This window comes from Pimephales promelas, chromosome 24 (assembly GCF_988280905.1).
Source record: "Pimephales promelas chromosome 24, fPimPro1.hap1.1, whole genome shotgun sequence".
Taxonomy (NCBI): Eukaryota; Metazoa; Chordata; class Actinopteri; order Cypriniformes; family Leuciscidae; genus Pimephales; species Pimephales promelas.
The window spans coordinates 14,758,029-14,770,146 of record NC_142792.1 but is presented as its reverse complement, the minus strand read 5'-3'; the positions used below and the strand labels follow the sequence as shown (position 1 = coordinate 14,770,146).

General features: G+C 37.3%; 1 protein-coding gene across 4 annotated transcripts in view; it reads right to left on the bottom strand.

The window, feature by feature from the left end:
• The window catches only part of sox5 (SRY-box transcription factor 5), a 219,817-nt gene that overhangs the window by 156,715 nt on the left and 50,984 nt on the right, over positions 1–12,118 (bottom strand). For 3 of the 4 annotated variants that reach the window (XM_089127334.1, XM_089127333.1, XM_089127335.1), the window contains one exon: positions 3,840–3,910. The exons of the other annotated variant lie outside the window; for it this stretch is intronic. The gene's annotated coding sequence lies outside the window, so the exon portion shown is untranslated. The remainder of the gene's footprint in view (positions 1–3,839; positions 3,911–12,118) is intronic. 4 annotated transcript variants of the gene reach the window in all.

Sequence of the window (12,118 nt, the reverse complement as noted above, 5' to 3'; positions counted from 1 at the left end):
TAATTTAATCAAAATGCAGTAAAACAGTAGTATTGTTATCTTGTTACAATTTTACAACAGATTTCTATTTTAAAATGTAATCAATGATGGCAAAGCTGAATTTTCAGCATCGTTACTCCAGTCTTCAGTGTCGCATGAATCTTCAGAAATCATTCTAATATGATGATTTGGTTCTTAAGAAACATTTCCTGAAAAAATGTTGAAAAACTGTCATGTTTTTGATCAACGTAATGCATCCTAGCTGAATAAAAGAAAAAAAGAAAAAATCAAATATCATCCCTAAGGCAGACAGACAACTAAAGTGAGCTGGACACAACTGGACAGTATAGGACATTTGTATGAATTTTGCAGTATAGAAATTCTAGCTTTTGTGATCTGCATCAACTGATGCTTTATTTTGAATAACTTACATAGGTTAAACACTTTTCTAGATGATCAGAAAAAGTAGTAGTCATAATATCCAGCATCATCTCTCCAGTCCAGTTAGAGGTGGCCCCGGCCAAAACCCCAGCTCCATGTGCTCTTTAAAATGCCATTTTAAAATGTGTGTATTTACATTGGAGACAACAGCAGAGTAAACAGGTGCTTTGTTAGAGAGCACCAGAGGCCTGATGTGCTGTACGCACACCAACACATAGTTGTACTTCTCAGCTCTAACATGGTTTCAGCCACGTCCTCCATCATGCCTGTATTTGTTTACAGAGCAAGACAAGGGTCCCTGTCGCGATCGGCCAGCAGGGAAACCAAGGAGTCCCGGTGTTTAGAGTGCATGCAGGTGTCTTGTAAGAGTTAACGGGATACACACGTACACAAATGGATGCATACGGTGCATTCTTCAGACAGCGACTTTCACTTCACGGATAAACACACGCATGCTTTCAGCTGTGTTTTCCAATAAAGGAAAGAGGACGTTGCATCATGAGAGGAGGCCAAAGAGGTCACAACATCTAAAACAACTTTACAGCCCTACAACTTCCCCTCTGCACTACATGATTTCCTGTCTGTGTGGGCTAACTGCAGGCGGAACTTCCTTTAGATGTGTACTGAGAGGAAGACAGGTCAGAGGTCACACAAGCATACTTGTCCGTGCCCCACACACAGCTTGTGATGCTTGAACACATTTGAACAACAACATTTCACTGTCTGTTCTGCACAAAGGAAACTATAGTCACAGAAACACAAACCTTTATGCAGAGGCTGGTGACCTTTCAGCCCGGCCAGGACGTTGTTCAATACACAAATATCCGATCATGATCATGAGAATTCAAATTTCTCAGATAATCATTTTATAGCTGCGAAAAAGGCATTTGTTAACTGAAATTCTTGGATTTATGATGTCGGATTGCTATTATTAACATAGTATTAACATGGTTGCACACATTTCCATACATGGGGAAAAGTATTATTCCTTAAAAAAGAATTAATGACAGTGGAAATATGCAATTCCTGGATGTAGCACCTACAATTCTGCACATCTTTCTGACGGATCTCTACATGCAAGTGGTAAACCTTATGCTTAATAAGCTGACAATGCATATGACCATGTAAACATGGTAACCCCTTTTGCTTATCAAAATAAGGTCATAAAAGGACTAGCATAAACCGAACCACACAGCTAGATGTTTGCCCCTTAGCCTGAAATCTTCTGGCATGTAAACATATTAACCAGCGTTCTGTTGGCTTATTGATGTGATATGTGACTTAAGCACATTATTATTATTTTTAATATCATTATTATTATTAGAAATACTACAACTATAACTACTAACAATAATAATAATAATAGCTTTTATTAATATGTAGACATTTTTCCACATAAATCCTAAAAATACATAGTTCCTAGAGAATTTTTAGTTCTTTGAAAGTGAACACAGTTTCACGGGGGGAAGCAAAGATTTTGCGATTAAATGCTACATTTCTTAGGGATGTTTTGCGAGTGAACGTAAAGTTTCTCGGGAAACGAAAAAGTTTTTGATTATATATATTTTTCTCCCATCTCATGTTTGCCCCACCGACATACACGCCTTTAGGGGCGCCGTAGAGTTCCAGCAGTTTACATCTGTCAAGCAATAATATCATTTAGGAGTCTTAAAGGCACAGCAGCAAAACACACCTTTAATTCTTAAAGGGATACTCCAATTTTTTGGATATTGGCTCATTTTACAACTCCCCCAGAGTTAAACAGTTGAGTTTTACCGTTTTTCGAATCCATTCAGATTATTTTCAGATATTTAGAAGAATATCAGTAACCAGACCAGTTTCTGGTCTCATTGACTTCCATAGTATATTTTTTTCCTACTATGGAAGTCAATGAGACCAGAAACTGTCTGGTTACTGATATTCTTCTAAATATCCGAAAATCGGCTGAATGGATTCGAAAACGGTAAAACTCAACTGTTTAACTCTGGGGGAGTTGTAAAATGAGCCTATTTCCAAAAAAAGTGGAGTATCCCTTTAAAGTCAGTAGGAGGGTGAAAAAGTAATTTAAAACTATACCATAAAAATGACGACCATTTCAAAAGCAACAAAAACGTTCAGCATTATAAGAAGTAAAGAGAAATAATGGTAACACTTCCTTTTACAGTCCAGTTACCCATGTAAATACTATGTACTTACTTTAGTAACTACAGTTACTGGGTAATAACTAGTACTAACCCTGAACCTACCCCTGTTCCATGTACTTACCTTAAATTAGCCAGTACTTTTTAGGTAAGTACACTGTTAGTATACTGTAAGTACTGTACTATAAAAGGAAGCATTACCATAATAATAATAATAATAATAATATCATTTATAATATGACCCCATTTAAAGGCTGATACACATTCTTCGAGCCTCATGCTTGGCTATCTTTCCTGGACAGTGTCAACAGCAAACCCATATGTCATTTAATACAAAGGTCTGTGAAGCATGCATTTGAGTGTATTTGACAGCAAAGAAAAAAAAAACAATCTGATTTTAGGAGTGTGGCTGTTTCCAGTTGACTGCATCAGCAGCTGAGTAGCTCTGCAGTGACCCGTGTGTGTGTGTATATATATGTGTGTGTGGACAGGGTACAGGCTGCCCTCAGAGAAACGGTCATGGGGCAACTCTCAGCTGCCCTGTATTGTTGCTGCAAATACACAAAGCACATAGCCTGTCCCTCCAGCTGGCCCTGTGCCCCCTCCCTGTGGCCCTGTCCTCACTTTCTCTATCTCATTCTTTCAGTCTTTCTGCTTCTCATGCTCTCCGTTTGTTCTGATAACTGTGACCCTGCTCTCTGTATCATCACTCCACCTCCTCCCACTAAAAAAAAGCCAACCAGCTCACTTATTGCTCTTTGGGAACATACAAAAAAAGGCCTTATTTTGTAAAAAGAAAACAAGTCACTCAGATAAATGAGCAATTTTGACTTGTTGCTGTCGTAAACAAAAAAAAAAAAAAAAAAAAAATGAACGCCAACAGTTTAACCTGATTGACCAAATAATTTTGCCAACCAGTGATGCGTTATTGTCCAGCATTTACATCCCAAATGTGAAGGTCCAAACTGGGCACTTAGTTCTTTCTTATGGTGCTACAATTGGCTGATGGCTTCTCTGCAATGCTGGAATGGGGTATTTCATTGGCTGAATGTTATAGTGTAGCCATGGAAACTACTAGACCATGATAACAATGATTAGAGGTGTCATGATGACAACAATACGGCACAGAGCGATAATGAGTCTTTGATAAGCACATCGCAGCCATTGTGAAGCAGTAATTGATTTGTTTACCAATACAACAGACTTCGCTTGGTTCGGCCGACAACAATGGGGTGTCCTTGCACAAAAACTGGGGAAGAAAGTAAAAATAGGACTGACCTACAAAGGATGTGAAAGGGATGAGTGCTGCTCGTCTTCAGACCACAAACCCATTGGTGAGCAACTGAACCCTGGGGATGAGAAACAGAGCCAATGAGAGAGGTGAATGAAGAAAGAGAAAAGGAGGAAGGCGTCAAGTTAAAAGTTAAATCCAATAAGTCTGTCTTTTTCTTCAGTAAAACACAAAAGTTTTCCATACAATGAAAGTGGGTGGTGACCAAAGATGTCAAGCAGAATTTTCACAAAATAATGTCTTAAAATGTCTGTTATTCTGCACACAAATATATCAGATAACTTCACTTCACTACTTTAAATACAATAAATAATCATATTGATCACTTTTACAAAGTTATATGGTGTTCTTCATTTTAGGAGAATAACAGCCTATATTTTCCATTGTATGGACAGCAGCATGAAAAAAAAAAAAACATCAGAAAATGATGAGAATTTTCATTTTTAGGTGACCTACCCCTTTATTTTTGTTTTGTTTTTTAAAATATTAAATAGCCCTCCAGAAACAGACTCAAAAAGATTGGCAGAGACCCTTTCCAATAGTGGGAAAGGGAAGTCTACAGCATGTGCACACACACAAACACGTATGTGTTTGGGGGGGTTGAAAGCATGTGCATGTGTTCACCTGCGTGTTAAGAGCTCTGTTCTAATCTTTATGGTAATAAACTCTGCCGGCTACTTGGCTGCAGGCGCTGCAGATCAGGCTTTAATAGAAAGTAAATGTGTTTGTGGAGAAAAGGGAAGAGTCACTTGAAATGGGAGTAATGTATTCCTTATTGAGTTGAGTGTGTGTGCATGTGTGCGTGTGGCGCCACTGGATCAAGAGAAGCTATGATGCTTATGAGCCTCTCAACTAGTAGCAAATCACACAGACAGAACTTTTAACCTGACACACAATGTGTCATTCAGATTGAATATTTATATTAATTAATGTTTTCTTAGGTGAGCTTTGCCAATACAATTGATGATACATAGCAGAGCTTATTTTTTTCTTTCTTTTTTCTTCTTCATGCTAGGGCAAGAATGATACCTCAAATTATTTTTTGAGGACAGGTGTGCTATTCCTTTTGATCAGACTTGACGTCCAGCCAAAACACCTTCCCATTATGGTGGCGAATTTTGCACGGCCAGCATTTCTGAATTTTCGCTGATGAAATCCAGTCAATTTAAAAGGAATCCACACACTGTAAAAAAATATTTTCAAGATTTGTTATCACAACATATTTTCTTTTGTCAAATCAACTTTATAATAATTTATTTAGTTGAGATAACTTATTATTTTGAGTTTCTGATGGTTAAATTAATCTCCTTCGTTGTATTAACTCACTTTTTTTCAGTTCAATCAACTTAAAATTTTAAGGCAACCCAGGTTACTTACTTTTTTAAGTTAAAACAACAATATTTTTTACAGTGTAGTAATCAAAACATTTTTTCTTTTGTCAAATCAACTTAAATAATTTATTTAGTTCAGATAACATATAATTTTAAGTTTTTTATGGTTAATTTTAATCTCCTTCATTGTATTAACTCACTTTTTCCAGTTCAATCAACTTAAAATTTTAAGGCAACCAGGTTACTTACTTTTTTAAGTTAAACCATCAATATTTAACAGTGCATGATTAGGAATGTCAAGTGACGGCAAAAGATTTCCCAATGAAGATTTTGCAACAGGTTCCACTTGGTTACGCTGATTTGCTTGCGTTGACCAAAAGAAAGCTGCTTGGTTTAGAGACTTCTGTGTACTTCATAAATCACTACACTATCTACAACAGACAATGGACCATTTTTAGTCTATGATGGAACAGTAATGGTAAGTAATAGTTTGGTACGTTTATATAACAACTGTTTTTAATTATTATTTAAAAAAAATGTTTTATATGATACAAATCATAAAATTTTAAAGGTCCCTTCAGTGTGGCAAATAATTATTTTAAACAACATATATTCAGTCATCTCTCAATTAATCCAATTTTATGAAAAACTGCATGCATAATTATTAAATTGTCAACTAGCCATATGTTTAGAACTGATTGAACTGGTTCAAATACCATCATATTTCACGGTATTTACATGCCACTCTACAAAGAACTTACCATGTCAAAAAAAAAAAAACTTTCCCAGTCTCTCTGCCTTTATCTCGCTGCCACATAAACCTCACTTAGACACACAAACAACATCAAGCATGTGCACACAAGATGTACACAAGACAAATTGCACAATGTCTTAACCAGCAAACTGGGCTCCATTCACTCCAGTTTTAAAAGGTCACCACTTTCTCTGGCTAAGCGCCCTGTGTCTATTGATAATTTTATGCATAAACAAATGGCAAATTTGTGCCACATAAATATGTATTAGCAATTAATAATGTCCTGTGTCTGTGGCGATGCCAGGTGCATGCGAAATCAGCACGGGCACTCTGCAGAGCTGGTGCTTTTGTTTTCCTCCAGCTCTCTCAGGGTTGCCACAATAGGCGCACAATAGATGCACAATGGGCACCCGTAACAGGGCACCATGCCCCTGAGACAACGCCAGACTCCCTGAATGAGCCACCATCACCTGGGCAGAGCCAAAACAATGCGGGCATCACCAGACAGCTACGGGGGTATTATTGAATTAGCAGCCGCATTGTGATTAAGGGTTTAGAGGGGCATTTAGTGGTTTTGCTTTTTAAATAATGATGAATTTGATGACTGAGGCAGCCGGGGATATGCCAGATGCACGCATGATGTGTGCTTTTGACGGAGAGATTGAATTTTAAAATACACGGGCACATGCACACACCTGTTTCTTCATCAAACACCTGGAAGCTGTCTGTTCCGTTTTTACCTTGGTGTCACAGAGATCTCTATGTCAGCGTGAGCGGTAACGTGCACGCACAGACACGGTTACACAAATAAACAGATCTGATTTCTTGGACAGGTTTTTTCACGACATCGCAATGCCATTACTGTAGATGAGGGACAAGAGCGCAACTCATCTGTCACTCTAGTGTTTAATAGGATCAGATAAACACAATGGCTTTAATAAAGTGACCAGCTAACATCCTACTGAAATTGAGAGAGAGAGAGAGAGAGAATTAAAGGGTAGAATGGGGGGATTGTGAAAGCATTTGTATCAGACATAGCGGATGACAGAGGGGCTTATTTGGGGAAAGAAGAGGATTACCAGCCACCAGCCTGCAGTTGTGCTCCTCTTTGACTCTCTATAATCACTGTGATCATAAGATCAGCACAATTCAGCTCCGCTAATAATGCACGCACACACACATACATCTGCCTATTCATTTCAGCTCTAATGCAATAATAGCCCTGAAACATCTGGTAATGAAACTCGCTGGAATCAAGATGGGCGGATTTGCCGACATCTGTCCCTCCACTGGCTCCAACCTGCTCTGGTTCTTCAGGCTTAAAGGCAACATGAAATGAAAATTGACCCTATTTACTGTTTTAACGCACATTACTGGTCTTATTGTGCACAATGTTATTCCAAAACTAAATGTATTGTTCTTTTATCTTTAGATGTCATATCCTCTCACTCTGAAACAACTTCCTTTTTCCAATGACATCACCTAGGCCACACAGGCTATTGGTAATCTGATGCATTTCTGGAGGAAAACAGGATATTCAACTAGAAAAAAAAAAATGTCGGGTAGAAATTTAACCATTAGGAAATAATTGGATTTTGATAAGTCACCAGTACAAACCAGGAGCCAGATTCATGCCAACAAACACACACAATGGCGCCCAAGCGCCCCAGACCTTCAGGGTTCAGTTACCTGAGTACCTCCACCCCCTTCTCACCTCTCTCCCCTCTTCCCCTAGAGTCCTTTAGGCCGCGAGGGCGACTTCCTGTCCCATTCCCCGGGGTTCATAGTAGGGAAAGGAGGAATGACATGGCCCATGAAAGAGCCATTGTTCATCGAGGTGGTCCCGGCACTGTCTGAGGGAAGGTGGCTAATCACAAGGCGGGCCACAACGAAGGGGTAAATATTTATCTGTTGGGATGTAAACGACGGATCATGTAATTTAGCAACAGGCCGTTCCTTCCTGCATGGTGATGATGTTTAGTCTTGAGTAGGAGAGGAAAGGGGTGTTAGTCAGTTTGATCAGAACCTGCCCATCTCAGACAGAAGCGGTTGGTTATCACTGACGCATCTTCACACTAAAACTGACACTCTTTAAGTGTACAGGGGGCTAAAGTTAAAGCTGTTTTCAATTCGAAATATTTTCAGGATGTTTTTTTCACTTTTTTTCGCTATAGATGTTTTAAAACTGGTAGGAACATCCTATGGTACAACTTGGTGGATAATTTGCCTTTTGGTGGTGTTTTATTCATTCTGCCATCTCTGGATGTTTAGAAATTTAAGTGTCAGGAATTTGAATATGTGTACAAAAATTTACAGTAAAAAACAGTGAAAAACTGTCAATTGTATTACATCGCATTATATAATTTTACAGTAAAATACTGTCAAATGTATGTTTTTTTGCAAACAAAAACTATGAATTAGCATATAATTTAGTGGGAAACCAGTAAAAAGACATTCCCAATATAGACCATTTTGCAAGATGTAAACAACACTGGTCCAGAAACACTTCCTGTTTCAGTTTGTAACTGTTTTCTTTATTTCACATGTAAAGAAAACATCTTAAAGGTGTTTTTTTTATCTTTTTGATTCAGTTTCATATGTTCTGTTGGTTGTATTTTATCCCAGCTTTTATGTAGTGTTAAAAAACTGAAACAGGAAGTACTTCTGGACCAGTGTTGTTTACATCTTGCAAAATGGTCTATATATATATATATATATATATATATATATATATATATATATATATATATATATATATATATATATTATATAATATAAACGTGTACTATTTACCTCTTAATCTCCTGGTAAGATTGCCATGTTTTATGGATGGACCACTAATGATATACAGTGATTATAATTGATCTTAGCATTAATTAATAATAAAACACCCCCCCCCCCCCACACACACACACAAACACAGCAAGAAAAACAAAACAAAATCTTACAAAACACTTGCCACACACTCGTTGACTTCCTGTTGTGTTTGTGCTCCCATCATTCGCAACTTGACTCTGGTGAACCAGCACAACCACGGACACAAACCACACCAGACCACAATTTCTCCTCCTCAAAGATCAACTGATTCTTCTAGATTTTTACATTTGACCATGCAAACTTCACTGTGGTATTCTGGGTGGTTGCTTACTGGTCTGAGTTACAAAATGAAGGTTATCTTAAAAATAAAGCTTGATTGGCATTGAGGGTTCAATAAAATAATCTTTAACACATACAAGGAACCTTTTTCATTGGAAAAATGGCTCTTAATAGTGGTAAATGTGTCTTAGACTATTTTAATGTTCTCCAAACTTAGAAAGAAAAAAAAATCTTTTCTATTCACAGAAAGGTTCTTTAGGGAACCCAAAATAGTTCTTCTATTGCATTTCGAAACCTTTATTTTTAAGAGTGTACCATAATCTAGATGGGTCAGACCCCTCATTTAATGCAAGTCGATGGAATATTTTTTGAAGACTGCATTGCACACCATGGAAAAAATGCCAGATTTTCATCAGACTTTAAAAGGTAGTAGTAGGACAATTGGTGTGAGACAAACAGCACCCAGTCTTCACACGGATGACAGCTGTCGTTTTAGATGTCATGAGGCTCAATCACAGGGTGAAAGAACTTCAACACTTAAAAATAGTGTCTATGTGACAAGCTCAATTAAATCGAAGCCACGATCATCCTCATGCCTGCATTCATCTTTTTCGGTCTTTCTTCTGTATACACATATCACTTCCTTTCTGTTGAAATAGTTTCTCCTCTTACTGTATATATATATTCTCTCTCTATCAGTCTCACCTTCTTGTCTGCTATTTCTCTTCTTTTCTAACTTCATTTTCTCACTCTTACCTCTACTTCTACTTCCTTTCTCTGTGCCTTTATCTCCTCATCATCTCCATTCTTCCTGACTGTAACAAAAAAAGGTTCTTCCCATTCTCTCACTCTCCTGCCTGTGTGATGGTGCATGCGAGTACAGTGCTCATGTTTAGGACTTTCCGTGGGTTGACAGCCGTTTAATGCTGTGAACTGTAGCCAGGATTCAGGATGTTTTTTTTTGTTTGTTTTACCGACAGTCTCAGTCAAACACAGACACTCTGACACAAATGTGGCAATTTTACCAGCCTGGTCTCATTGTTAATACCTAGGTATTTTACGTTTTTTTGCAATGTATTTCAACGTAACATTATTTTTGCAAACAACTATGGATTCTAAAGATTTGGATTACATCAAACTAATAAAATTGATGTCTTTTGTGAATTTTCTTGTGTTTTATAGTAGAAAACGCTTTATGTGTCTCAAGGTAAATAAACTATATTACAAAATGGTTAAACGAGTAATGTTAAAGAATGTATTTTTAAGATTTTATAGTGTATTGTTTAACGCCATGCAGGCAAAACGAGCAAAATGTTCATATTTATGAGTATTATATCAATAAATGCGACTGAAAACTTAATTAATAAGACACTGGAATGCAATAGAGTCAAAACATAATGCTACGATATTAATATGCATAAATTGTGATATACGTACAAATGTGTACGTCGGTGGATTTGTTCATACGTAAATAATTGAGTTTTTTGTGCTGTCAATACGTAACTATTTTACGTTTTAGTACTGTAAATACGTCAGTATTATACGTTTCTCCGCATATAAAACATAATTATCTATACGTATGATAGAAGGACACTTTATACGTATTCTCATGAGATCACGTTGATTTTACATACCATAGGCTTAATATACACCACTGTTCAAAAGTTTAGGGTCGCAAAAATTGTTGGTGCAGTAGGGTTGTGTTGGTAAACAACAACAACAACATGGAGAGGTTTGCAATACAGATGTAGTCTTATTCACAACATGACAATGTGTAGTCGTCGCCCTGGACTACTGCATCTTATGAGGCAGTAACATGGTATGCGTGGCTTTATTCTGCGCAGTTGCCTCCGCCAGTTTCAAAACAGGTCTCCGTTATATTGTCATTTTTTTCTCGTCCAGCACTTCGTCCACAACACAACCTATTTTCTGCAGGAACTTTCAGCATGTTTTCTATAACATCTGAAGTTTACGTTTTGCGTGGTGTGAGAAAGTCATAAACCATGCAAAGTCAGACTGAAATGCGATTTGAACAGGATCTCAAACCACATATAAAATGTAACTCGAAACAGATTAGTAAAAATCGAATTTAGGATTTCGGGCCCTTCACACTTGCTAAATCTGATCCACAAAAATATCGGATTTTTAAAGTCTCTTATGCTCACCAATGCAGCATTTATTTTAAATCATATAAGCAATTTTGTCCCCACAGTATAAGTCAAGCTAAGAGATGTAAACCCACACAAAGAGTCGAATAAAGATCAGAAACTTGTGAAAACAGCAATGGCAAACACAAACAAGGCTGGAATGTGGCGTTCAGAGTTGTTCGGGAAGCTTTACAATGCTGCTTATTGTGCTGAATTTAAGTAGCAGCTGTTGTTATTGATGTCATAACGAGATAAAAGGTTCCAAATGACTCTCTCTAAGGAATAAAAAAAGCTAAATATAATTTGAATCGACATAAAGAAATTACACATTCCTGACCTTACAAAACCAGAGGACGAAAGTACATCTCTGCCCCATATACACGCATGCAGGGAATATGAGGTCTGTGTGCTGAGGTGACCTTTATCCAGGGTCATAAAAATTGTCAAAATGTCCAAAAGAATTATATTTTATAGATAACATTATCTATAAATAAATAAATAGTCATAGTACATGAAATGGTATCACTAGCTAACATTTTGTCAATGCATGAACGTGAACAAACGTAAAACAAATGAGTACAAACGTGAACAATTTACGGTCCAGCGCTGCATTGTCGTGAAAGATTATGCCTTGACAATTTTTTTATATTCAAGTGCAAGAAGATGCAAAAGTTACTCATTTTGTTGCTCGCACACTGTTTTGTAGTTTTGTAGGCACAAACATTCGTACCACATGCCCAAACAGCCTCGTCTCAGGCAGCGCATGAATACGAAACTGAGCTCTCTTTCAAAGCAGTGACAAATGAGCGGACAAATTCACAAAATTACATCAAAAAATGATTACATTTCTGTACCTGAAACCAACAAAAACAGTTTCAGGGCCAGTACATTTTCTTAAGTTGCCGACCATTGGCAGGTGTGGCAAAAAGTTTGTTTTA